The sequence below is a fragment of the Bubalus kerabau genome, chromosome 6, assembly GCF_029407905.1.
Source record: "Bubalus kerabau isolate K-KA32 ecotype Philippines breed swamp buffalo chromosome 6, PCC_UOA_SB_1v2, whole genome shotgun sequence".
NCBI lineage: Eukaryota > Metazoa > Chordata > Mammalia > Artiodactyla > Bovidae > Bubalus > Bubalus kerabau.
The window spans coordinates 85,480,568-85,493,077 of NC_073629.1; the positions used below are offsets into that span (position 1 = coordinate 85,480,568).

General features: G+C 40.3%; 2 long non-coding RNA genes across 2 annotated transcripts in view; both read left to right on the forward strand.

Moving 5' to 3' along the window:
- The window catches only part of LOC129655363 (uncharacterized), a 60,767-nt gene that overhangs the window by 24,707 nt on the left and 23,550 nt on the right, over positions 1-12,510 (forward strand). The gene's annotated exons all lie outside the window — the stretch shown is intronic.
- LOC129655362 (uncharacterized) overlaps positions 1-12,510 on the forward strand; it is a 32,001-nt gene that overhangs the window by 10,451 nt on the left and 9,040 nt on the right. Inside the window, exon 2 of the long non-coding RNA XR_008715928.1 lies at positions 3,264-3,447. This is a non-coding gene — a long non-coding RNA (uncharacterized LOC129655362). The remainder of the gene's footprint in view (positions 1-3,263; positions 3,448-12,510) is intronic.

The window sequence follows — 12,510 nt, forward strand, 5'->3', positions numbered from 1 at the left end:
AGAGCTATGTCAATCTCCTTAATGTACTATTCACGAGCTAGAAGTAGTATCTTGAATAGGTTAGAAACTTCTGAAAACAGCTGTTGATGGTGTGCGGTTTGCTAATGATATAATCTGTCTTCCATCTCTCTTTAAGGGTTTAACAGAGAGAAAAGGGGCTCCAAGCCATTGCTGACAAATGTGCTTGTAACATCTCGACAGCCAACCCAAAGTAAAGGTCAGGAAAGGTGGTTGCCTCTTTTATTTTGATTATAAAAAGTCAAAGGCCTTTTTTTGAACAGACATCTAAGAACAAGAGTGATACACATATGCTCCTTACTTCTTCTCAAAGTCTTTGGTCACAGTGTTGGTTCATTTTAACCATCTACCCACCTCAAAGACCAGTGCTGCCATAAAGTTTTTCATGATTCCCCTTAAGTCTCTTTTACTTTTTAAATTTTTTAATGCTTTACCTGGTCTTCCTTTATGGCATTTAGCTCCTTTTGCATTGAATTTAGCATACTCTAAGCAATGGCACCCCACTCCAGTACTCTTGCCTGGAAAATCCCATGGATGGAGGAGCCTGGTAGGCTGTAGTCCATGGGGTCGCTAGGAGTCGGACACGACTGAGCGACTTCCCCTAAGCACATTTAATTTCTATCACTAGAATGGTATGTTACATGAGTGTAAGCCCTATTTCTGATTCATCTTTTTGTGCTCCAGAATGCAAAACTTCTACCTGACACATAAGTTTCTCATAAAATGATCAATGAATGGGTATAGACCCACAACAAGTAAGAAAATAGAACAAGCAGAATCTAACTTAATAGTCTGTTTTGAAAGTACTCTACAAGTCAGCTTCCTATAAACAATAAGTGGAAAGTAGATTTTTATATTGGTACTTTCTCTCTTGGGCTAAAAGAATTTCAACTTTTGCATCCATTTCTCTCATCCTTTTATTGTAATACCTCTTTATTCTTTTTGAATTCAATTTTCAACTTTCTTTGAAAGCCCTGGAAATGAGCTTAACTCTTTAGACATGATCTATTGGCCAAGTTATATGCAGAGTACATCATGAGACACGCTGGGCTGGAAGAAGCACAAGCTGGAATCAAGATTGCCAGGAGAAATATCAATAACTTCAGATATGCAGATGACACCACTCTTATGGCAGAAAGTGAAGAGGAACTCAAAAGCCTCTTGATGAAAGTGAAAGAGGAGGGTGAAAAAGTTGGCTTAAAGCTCAACATTCAGAAAACGAAGATCATGGCATCCAGTCCCATCACTTCATGGGAAATAGATGGGTAAACAGTGGAAACAGTGTCAGACTTTATTTTTTTGGGCTCTAAAATCACTGCAGATGGTGACTGCAGCCATGAAGTTAAAAGACGCTTACTCCTTGGAAGGAAAGTTATGACCAAACTAGATCGCATATTCAAAAGCAGAGACATTACTTTGCCAACAAAGGTCCGTCTAGTCAAGGCTATGGTTTTTCCTGTGGTCATGTATGGATGTGAGAGTTGGACTGTGAAGAAAGCTGAGTGCTGAAGAATTGATGCTTTTGACCTGTGGTGTTGGAGAAGACTCTTGAGAGTCCCTTGGACTGCAAGGAGATCCAACCAGTCCATTCTAAAGGAGATCAGTCCTGGGTGTTCTTTGGAAGAACTGATGTTGAAGCTGAAACGCCAATACTTTGGCCACCTCATGTGAAGAGTTAACTCATTGGAAAAGATTCTGACGCTGGGAGGAATTGGGGGCAGGAGAAGAAGGGGATGACAGAGGATGAGATGGCTGGATGGCATCACCGACTCAATGCAGATGAGTCTGAGTGAACTCTGGGAGTTGGTGATGGACAGGCAGGCCTGGCGTGCTGCATGGGGTCTCAAAGAGTCGGACACGACTGAGTGACTGAACTGAACTGATTGGCCAAGCGTTCTGTGGATAAAGCAGTGTGTATGAGCCTCCACATCATTTCCCCTTGCTTCTCCTCAGGTTGACCCTCTCATAACTTCAGTTCAGTTCAGTTGTCCATTCATGTCTGACTCTTTGTGACCGCTTGGGCTCCAGCACACCAGGATTCCCTGTCCATCACTGACTCCTAGAGCTTGCTCAAACTCATGTCCATCGAGTTGGTAATGCCATCCAACCACCTCATCCTCTGTTGTCCCCTTCTCCTCCTGCCCTCAATCTTTCCCAGCATCTGGATCTTTTCCAATGGGTCAATTCACATCAGGTGGCCAAAGTATCAGAGTTTCAGCTTCAGCATCAGGCCTTCCAATGAATATTCAGGACTGATTTCCTTTAGGATATACTGGTTGGATCTCCTTGCAGTCCAAAAGACTCAAGACTCTTCTCCAACACCACAGTTCAAAAGCATCAATTCTTCAGTACTCAGCTTTCTTTATGGTGCAACTCTCACATCCATACATGACTACTGGAAAAACCATACCTTTGACAAGATGGACCTTTGTTGGCAAAGTAATGTCTCTGCTTTTTAATATGCTGTCTAGGTTGGTCATAGTTTTTCTTCCAAGGAGCAAACATCTTTTAATTTCATGGCTGCAGTCAACATCTGCAGTGATTTTGGAGTCCCCCAAAATAAAGTCTCTCACTGTTTCCATTGTTTCCCCATCTGTTTGGCATGAAGTGATGGGACCAGATGCCATGATCTTAGTTTTTTGAATGTTGAGTTTTAAGCCAACTCTTTTACTTTCCTTAAGAGACACTCTAATTCTTCTTCACTTTCTGCCATAAAGATGGTGTCATCTGTGTATCTGAGGTTATTGATATTTCTCCTGGCATTCTTGATTCCAGTTTGTGCTTCATCCAGCATGGCATTTTGCATAATGTACTCTGCATATAAGTTAAATGAGCAGGGTGACAATATATAGCCTTGACATCTTTCCCAATTTGGAACCAGTCTGTTGTTCCATGTCTGTTTCTAACTGTTGCTTCTCTACCTGCATATAGATTTCTCACAAGGCAGATAAGGTGGTCTGGTATTCCTATCTCATTAAGAATTTTCCATAATTTGTTGTGATCCACACAGTCGAAGGCTTTGGTGTAGTCAATAAAGCAGAAGTAGATGTTTTCCTGGAACACTCTTGCTTTTTCAATGATCCAATAGATGTTGGATCCCATACCTTACTGGGCCCAAAGATCCTTCTACCAGTTGACTTGGTCTTGCTCTAATTCTCAATAATAAGCCAAACTAAAATAGTCTCAGCTTCGGTTAAAGAAACAGCCTCTTGTTTTATAGTCACTGATCCTTTATTTTGTTCCAGCTAATATATCAGTACTGGATATTCATTGGAAGGACTGATGCTGAAGCTGAGACTCCAATATTTTGGCCACCTGATGTGAAGAACTGACTCATTGGAAAAGACCCTGATGCTAGGAAAGATTGACGGCAGGAGAAGGGTACGATCGAGAATGAGATGGTTGCATGGCATCACCAACACAATGGACGTGAGTTTGAGTAAACTCTGGGAGTTGGCATTGGACAGGGAGGCCTGGCGTGCTGCAGTCCATGGGGTTGCAAAGAGTAGGAGATGACTGAGCAACTGAACTGAATATATCAAGTATTAGTAATATGAAAGCTGTCGTATATTGAATACTTTGTGTACTCAAGCACTTTGTATACTCTGTTTAATTCTAACCACAAACCTTGAAGTACATAATATTAGTGTTCCTATTTTGTAGAAGAAGGAACAGACTTAGATTAAAAGACTTTTTTGGCTTCTTGGTATAGTCCATGTGTATGTGGTGGCATAACCAGTCTTCAAATCTAGGCTTGTCTGTCTCCAAAAGACATGTTTTTAATCATCATTCTAGTTTATAGCAGATGGACAGTAGTCTTTGTATGTGGGGTAAGAAAATTGGATAGAGGTCATGCTTTCATGTCTGGCAGAACTGGATTGGGGTTTGAGTTTTTGGTTTCCTACCACTGCGATCCTGGACAACTAATTTAATCTCAAGGAATTGGTTTCCGTTCAAATGGGATAACTTAAAACCATTCCATTATGAGTAGGAAATGAGATGTTTTTAAAACTCTAGGTCTTTGCTTGGTGAAACTATTCTGCAAATAATTTATTTCTCTTCTTTCAATCTTTCCCTCTTACCCCTCTGTTTACTTGAAATGTGGTAACAGTAAATGCCTGTTTTTTAGTACACATAGGTGCACTCCCCTTCACACTTTAATTGATCCCCCTTCAGACGTAACAAATTACATGGTCATGCTCTGGATATTGGTAGCTTTCTCCTTACCTTCATTCTCTGCATCCAGTGAAATCTTTCCAGTTGCAAATGTGATTGCATCATTCCTTTGCTTAAAACTCCTTACTTCATTGCCCTAGAGATAAAATGCAGCACCTTCACCGTGGAGTATGAGGCCTTTGATGATCTGAGGCTGCTGCATCTGTATCCCCTTCTCATACTCACCCCAGACTTTCATTCTAAGTGCTGTTCATAGCAACTAACTGCAGTTTGTTGAAATATCTTTGCTCTTTATTGCTTCTATGTCTTTGCAAATGTCTTCCTGTGCCTGGAAAATTTTTCATCCCTGTCATTGTTTATCTATCGATAGGACCCTTTTCTAAGTATAGAGAAACTTCCACTTTGAGATCATTGTGGGACAGATAGTTTTACTGCATAGGGGATGAGATGTCATTGGTTCATTACAACCCCCTCTGTAGCTAAGACATATGCATATGATTTAGGCTCTGTCAAACATAATTTGGCTCAGGGACTTGTGACACAAGTAGGAAGGAACAGGCCTTGTCTCTAATTTTCTGACAGAGACAGCAACAGTAGAAGCTTCAAGGTGAGAGAGACTGAGTCCAAATACTCTCTACCTTAGTTATTAGTTATGTAGCCTTACTCTAGCAAAATAACTTCTTTACATCAGTTTCTTCATCTCTAAAATTGGCTAACAATAGTGCCTATTTCAAATAGTGCTTGCAAAGATTAAACATAACATTCAGTATGATCGAAACAATGCCCGGCTCATGGTACCTGCTCAAAATGTTACGTCTTATTACTATTGTTGTTGATAATAGTAATAATCATAGCAAGGAGATCAAACCAGTCAATCCTAAAGGTAATCAACCCTGACTATTCACTGGAAGGACTGATGCTGAAGGTCCAATATTCTGGCCACCTGATGTGAAGAGCTGATTCATTGGAAAAGACCCTGATGCTGGGAAAGATTAAAGGCATGAAGAAAAGAGGGAGACAGAGGATGAGATGGTTGTATGGCATTATCGACTCAATGGACATGAGTTTGAGCAAACTCCGGGAGACATTGAAGGACAGGGAAGCCTGGCGTGCTGCAGTCCATGGGATTTCAAAGAGTTGGACATGACTTAGCAACTGAACAACAACAACAAAACTGAAAGAAGAAGAGTAGAAGGAGCACGGGGAAGTGGCGGGGGAAGAAGAAGAGAAGCAATAATGGTAAACTACTTTCTGTAACATTAATTTTTATTTTTCATGCATCTAAAAATTGTGACCAATAACATTTCCCTCCAACTAGATTAACCTGGGCTTAGGGTTAACATCTAACTTAAGACTTTTTTTCCTCCCAGAAACTTTTCCTGAATCTACTGCTGCATTAGAGACTACTGCTCTGGACTCACATTTTGTTCTTATTAGGAGCAGAACACTTACCATACTTTATCTAAATGCCTGATCCTCGCCATTCTTCCCAACTAGACCTTGAACTTCTAGGCAGCCCTGGCCACTCCCTCAACCTTGTATCTCTAGGGTCTAGTGTAGGCAGTACCTTGACACCTTGTAGGTGTTCAGTAAACATTTGCTGGATGAATGAGAAAATCTCCTGCCACCCTCTGAGATCCTGCCATGGGAGAGTCAGCCAAGCAAGGGAATCACTGATTTCTATTCACATGCTCCAGCTCTTCCTCTGGGTTCTCTCCCTGTAACCCCATTTAAGATCATGCCAATCAACATTCATATCTATTCTGATGATCCTGAAATGTCCTTGACAATCAGTATATTTCATTGCTGAAGTGCTCCTGCCTCCCAGGTTTGGTTTAGGAGATGGAACTCTGCCCAGAGATTTGATCCCAATCAGTGCTATTGTGCTTCCCTTGAAGAGCTTCTTATTAAAGTCAGGAAGATGCAAAACAGTTCTCCAAATCTGGGAGCTGAATGTGTCATAAGAAGAAACTGGGTGATCCCCTTTGTTCATTTTGAGTCAGTGACCTGAGGTAGCACCATGCTATCTTCTTTTAACCAAATAGGATTATTTGGTTAATAGGATTTCTACTCAGATCTGGGCTGAACATCTTCTTGCCTTTGTGTATGCTGTTATCTCAGTTTTCTGAGCTTCCTCACTATTTAAGGTTTAAAGCCATTATGACCTAGCAGGTCATTCAAGGCTCCTCACAAACAGCCCCATCTACCTTTCCAATATTATTCCTACCACATCCTATTAGATCTGCTAGCCTCCAGTGATTAATCATTCATTCATTCCTTTTTATATCTTTAGCAATAACTTATAGATTATACAGCGGGCACAGTAATGACCATCATGGCATTGTAGTCTAATGGTAGAAATAGATATTTAACAAATAGTAATATATATACACATATATGTAAAATTATAATCAATCCCCTGAAGGCAAATTATAGTGGGGGCTAAGGATGGCAGGAGACTGTACAACAGGAGACTGTACCCCGGATCATGAGGGGTTCTTTGAAATTAAAATACCTTCAGAAAGCCCTTTAGCAGTTTATTGAATCCAGACATTGTTCTGTGTCATTTCTGTATCCTCAGGACTTAGCACCAGATCCAGGGTAGAGCATGCATGCAATAATCAAATATATGTGTGAATGAAAACATTGATATTGATAAAGGAAAAGTTAATCTGTAGACTGTCTCATAACTCAGAGGGGTCAATCTGGCAGGTGGAACCCCTGGTCATCCAGGAACATTGGCCGATTCAGGCAGAAGCAGCCAAGAGGTTGGCATGTGAGGTCCAAGGCCCACTGTGGATGGGGAGTCACAGTAAATCAGTTATTAAATTGGGAACTCAAAGGCCTCTACTCTCTGGGACAGAGAGCCAGAAATAGTCAGGCTCTCTAGAGACTCAATCACTATAAATGACCTGAAGTGAAGTTGTCACTGAGAGTGCCCCTAGCCACTGCCAGAGGCAGAACTAAATGCTCCTTGGAGCAGGAAACATCACCTAGATGCTGATTATTCCTATAATTAATTATTTTAACATAAACTATTCAGAACTCAGTAAAAGATAACCTGAGAGAATCTTTCTTGGATAAACTAAATTTTATCTCTCACTGTTTTGTCCATGGAGTTTCACTTTACATGAGGACTGTTAAAGGAATTTAAGGAGGAGACTGAAATTTTGGGTGCATTTTCTAGAGAGAAAACTCTGAAAGTGGGTTTATGAAACCCACTATATGAAAGCTATATGAAAGTGGGTTTAGTGTTCAGTTATTATTTATCTTAGCCCGCTTCCACTCAAACATTTGGCTAGATTAATCAACTTGCACAATTAAATGCTGTTCTTCCTCTTCCTGACTTAACAATATGTACATCCTGAAAGTTGAGAGTGAAGTTTTATTCAGTGGGAAATTTTAGGACTTCAAGCTTGGTAAGAAGCATATCAAGTAACCCTGCGAGAAATGCTGTGAAGAGATGAGGGTGGTAGGGGGGAGTCAGGTGATACAGAAGTTTTGCAACAAAGAGCAGGTAGTCTGAATGTCAAAAGATTATTGTTAATTAGAGGAAAACCAGATATCTCAAGTTACAAAATTTAGTGCTTTTCTATGTATCAGAAGATGTGAGAGTCTTGGCTCCCTGAAATCTTTCCTTCCATAGGCACCTCACCTATCTGGGGCCAGTATCCTGTGTCTTCATATCCTGAGTTTCCTCAGGGTTCACCATGGGGAGTGGCTGCAGTCTGACTGCTGCAAGTATTCTTTCTTGGCAAGTATTCTTTCCTGAGTTTCCTCATGGCTTACCACCTCGCCATTAGCAGTGGTTGCAATCACTGATGACTTGTGACATCCTTTGTTTACTGATGTGGCAGGAAATCTTCCATTTCTCACTGTCCATAGTAAAGAATTGTAATGGATTCTACAGCATACCTGTGGCTAGTAGGCAGTACTCTGATGCTCAATTGTACTTCTGCTCCAATCACTGACATATGCTTTTGCAGAGTCACTTGCGTTAGTTACCAAATTCCTTATACCATTGGAATTCTCACTGTGTGTGTGTGCTAAGTTGCTTCAGTCATGTTTGACTCTTTGTGATGCTATGGACTGTAGCCCACCAGGCTCCTTGTCCATGGGATTTTCCAGTCCATGGGATTTTCCAGGCAAGAATACTGTAATGGGTTGCCATGCTCTCCTCCGGGGGATCTTCCCAACCCAGGGATGGAACCCACATCTCTAAATGTCACCTGCATTGGCAGTGGGTTTTTACCACTAGGACCACCTGGGAAGCTCAGAGTTTTCACTATAGATATATAATTTGAGTAAATATTACTCAAGCTAACAAAATATTAGGGGCTTCCCTGTTGGATCAGTGGTAAAGAATCCACCTGTAATGCAGGAGACCCAGGTTTGATCCCTGGTCCATGAAGATCCCCTGGAGAAGGAAATGGTAACCTGCTCTAGTATTATTGCCTAGGAAATTCCTTGGACAGAGGAGTCTGTCAGGGTATAATCCTTGGGGTCACAAAAGAGTCAGACATGACTCAGCAACTAAGCAACAACAGCAATAAAATAATACTTAAAAAGAAGGATAGCTTTTGTTTCAATGAAAGTATGTTGAACGCTTTAGAAAAACTCAGTAAAGGCACATACTAAAGAATTAGCATCAAATAAGGTGTGAACAAGAAAAGTATAATGATTGTGGAAAAGTGCAACCTTTCAGAAGGATTCCATATTTAGAGTATTTTTTCTTATTTTAAAGACTTTAATAGAAGGCTGTCATAGAAATTGTGTCCTAGCTTCCATTGGAATTGTGATAAGGGAAAGATTGGCATGCCAAAAAGTATTTATTAAGTATGTGCATGCTAAGTTTCTTAGTTGTGTCCAGCTCTTTGCCATCCTATGGACTGTAGCCCACCAGGCTTCTCTGTCCATGGGATTCTCAGGCAAGAATACTGGAGTGAGTTGCCATGCCCTCCTCCAGGGGATCTTCCTGACCCAGCAATCAAACCCTTGTCTCCAGCATCTCCTGTTACTATTATTAATCAATAACATGGGGTCAAATAAAGTTATTTCCATATTATTAGTATGACATGTAAGATTACATCATAATATATTATTGTATTTATTACAGTAGCAATATGATATGATTTTTGTTGTTGTTCAGTTGTGATCAACTCTGCAACCCCATGAATGGCAGCATACCAGGCTTTCCTGTCATTCACTATCTCCCAGAGTTTGCTCAAAATCATGTCAATTTATGCTTAATATTATGTTACTATTTATATGTATTATTAAAGGATGCCATAACATTTTATTTTAATATTAATAACAATGGCAAAATAATGAGTTATATATTCAGTTTTTTTAGCTATTACATATAGCTAAGGAAACAGTCTGTATCCTTAATGACTAGCCCAAGGCTTTTAAAGAATAGGCACTCCAGACTACATAATGAATGAATAAATCAGTGTATAATCTTTCAGTTTCGTAATCATTTTTCTCAGGTATCACTCAAATTTGTCAACATTAGTTGAAAAATGTGAATCCCACAAATCAACACAATAATTGTTGGTGTGCTCTCACTAGCAATAGCCCCATTTTGTCACAGAACTGACTCTTATGGCATTTATCATCCAATAAACCTATGCATCTATTATTGGTTTTTATAACCTCTGTATACAACCACAAGCATTTATAGAATGCCTACTGTGTGTCAGGTGTTGGCCTAGTCACCTCTATGAATTATCACTTTATTATCATCTTTTCTTAAATTGCTTGAGTTATTCTGGATTCTTGAGTGTATCATTTAAAATAAGAGCTATTTATACTTGCTGTTTGTCACCTGCAAATTTGACAAGCATGTTGTCATGTAATTATTCAAGCCATTGAGGGAATATATTGAATAAATTTGAACCAAATAAAGAAGATAGTAAAAACCATTGAAATATTTCTTCTAGGTTGTCATTCCTAGGAAAATTCTCATTCTCATTCAGCAGGAGCTGAATATGGAACAAATCTGACAAGGTAGAATTTCAGATAACTGGTATGATTTAGGGATGATTTGGGTGACTTTTGTAATGTTTGAGGCTATACAATAAAATAAGCATGAAGTTTCTGTCCCAAAGGAGAAAAGGTCAATGCCTAAGGGACATCCAAAAGAAAAGTTCAGTTCAGTTCAGTTCAGTCGCTCAGTTGTGTCTGACTCTTTGTGACCCCATGAATCACAGCACGCCAGGCCTCCCTGTCCATCACCAACTCCCAGAGTTCACCCAGACTCACGTCCATCGAGTCAGTGATGCCATCCAGCCATCTCATCCTCTGTCATCCCCTTCTCCTCCTGCCCCCAAACCCTCCCAGCATCAGAGTCTTTTCCAATGAGTCAACTCTTCGCATGAGGTGGCCAGAGTACTGGAGTTTCAGCTTTAGCATCATTCCTTCCAAAGAAATCCCATGGGGAGAAGAAACCTAACTATGACTTCATAGTTAGGTTCATAGAGATAGAAGGTAAACTTTTAGGAGTTCCCGAGGGAATCATGTGACCTTGACAGATTTTTTAGATCATCCTGTACCATTGTGCCAACTACCCTTGCTGCTGCTGCTGCTGCTGCTAAGTTGCTTCAGTCGTGTCCGACTCTGTGTGACCCCAGAGATGGCAACCCATCAGGCTCCCCTGTCCCTGGGATTCTCCAGGCAAGAACACTGGAGTGGGTTGCCATTTCCTTCTCCAATGCATGAAAGTGAAAAATGAAAGTGAAGTCGCTCAGTCGTGTCTAACTCCTAGTGACCCCATGGACTGCAGCCTACCAGGCTCCTCTGTCCATGGGATTTTCCAGGCAAGAGTACTGGAGTGGGGTGCCATTGCCAACTACCCTTAATGGGAGTAAAACTGAATGGTGATGGGTTGACATCAATCTATCATCCCTCCTTTATTCTGGCAAAACTGGTTGGGTCCTTACTTTATCCCAGTTAGTGGAAAAGAGTGTGAATCACTTACAAGAGTAGGGTTCCTTGACCTCCAAACCAAGGAAGAGACAACCAGCCATTATATCAATACCTTTCTAGAACTGAAGATGAAGAAAGAGAATTGGCAATTCCTGGTCAAATGGTTAAAGGGCTTTTCTGATCCTCTCATCTGGCACCTGGTCCAGATTTCCCCTGTTCTCAGATTTTGATCCTTTTGCTTGTATTTCTTCAGTAGCAGAAGCTTCTCTGTCTTCGTAGGAGAATGCAGAGCTCTCATCGTCTTAAATCTAGGATATGGGGAAAAGATGAATGTGAGGAAGGTTCTAAACTGCATTAGTTCAACAAATATTTATTGATTGCTATGTTCCAAGTACACTTTTACATGTTTGAAGTATATCAATGAGAAAATGGATAAAGGACTTTGTCTTCATGGAGTTACTGTTCTAGCAGAGAGAAATAGGTAATAAACATTAAAACCAACCAACAAGTAAATTAGGTAAATTATGAGATCATAATTACAATGAAAAAAGGAAAATAGAAGTGTAAGAGATGAGAGTTTCATGGAGTGGGTAGACAGATTGTTGTATTAAGCAAACTGTTCAAGGCGAACCTCCAGAAGAAGGTGAAATTTGAGTAACTTTTTGACAGAAGTGAGGAATTGAATCACCTGGTTATTGGAGGTAAGAGAATTCCAGGCAGAAGGAATAGAATTCCAGGTAGGCTCTGAGCTGGGAGTGAGTCCAGCATCTTTGAGAAACAGCAAGGAGCAGGGTCACAAATGGGGGAGTAGTAAAGGACAGAGAATTAATGGAAAGCTAGGTAATAGTGGGTTTGGTAAGCATTGAGTGACTTTGGCTTTTACTCTGAGTGAAATTGAGAGCTATTGGCAGGTTTTGAATAATGTAATGAAATGATCTTTAAATTTTAAATGAATCACTGTGGCACTTTTCCTGAGAACATATTGTAGGGAAACAAGGTTAGATGTAGGAAGACCTATTAGGAAGTTGTTGCAAGAGTTCAGGGGAAAGTTTCAGTACTTTGGCCTGAAATAGTAGCAGCAACAAGAACCAATCAGATTCTAGATGTATTCTGAAAATAGATCCAATAGAATTTCCTGGCAGACAGTATGCAAGGAATAAAGAGAGGAGTCAAGAATGATTCCAAGATTTTTAGCCTCAGCAACTGGAAGGAGCAAGTTGCTAGAAATTGAGATGGAAAAGACTGTGGATGGAGAGAGTTTCAGAGGGAAAACAGAGTTTAATTTTGGATTTAATCTCTACTAGACATGAAAATGGAGATGTCGAGTAAGAAGTTGGATATATGAATCTGGACTTCAGGAGAGAGGTTTGGGCTAGAGATAATAATTTG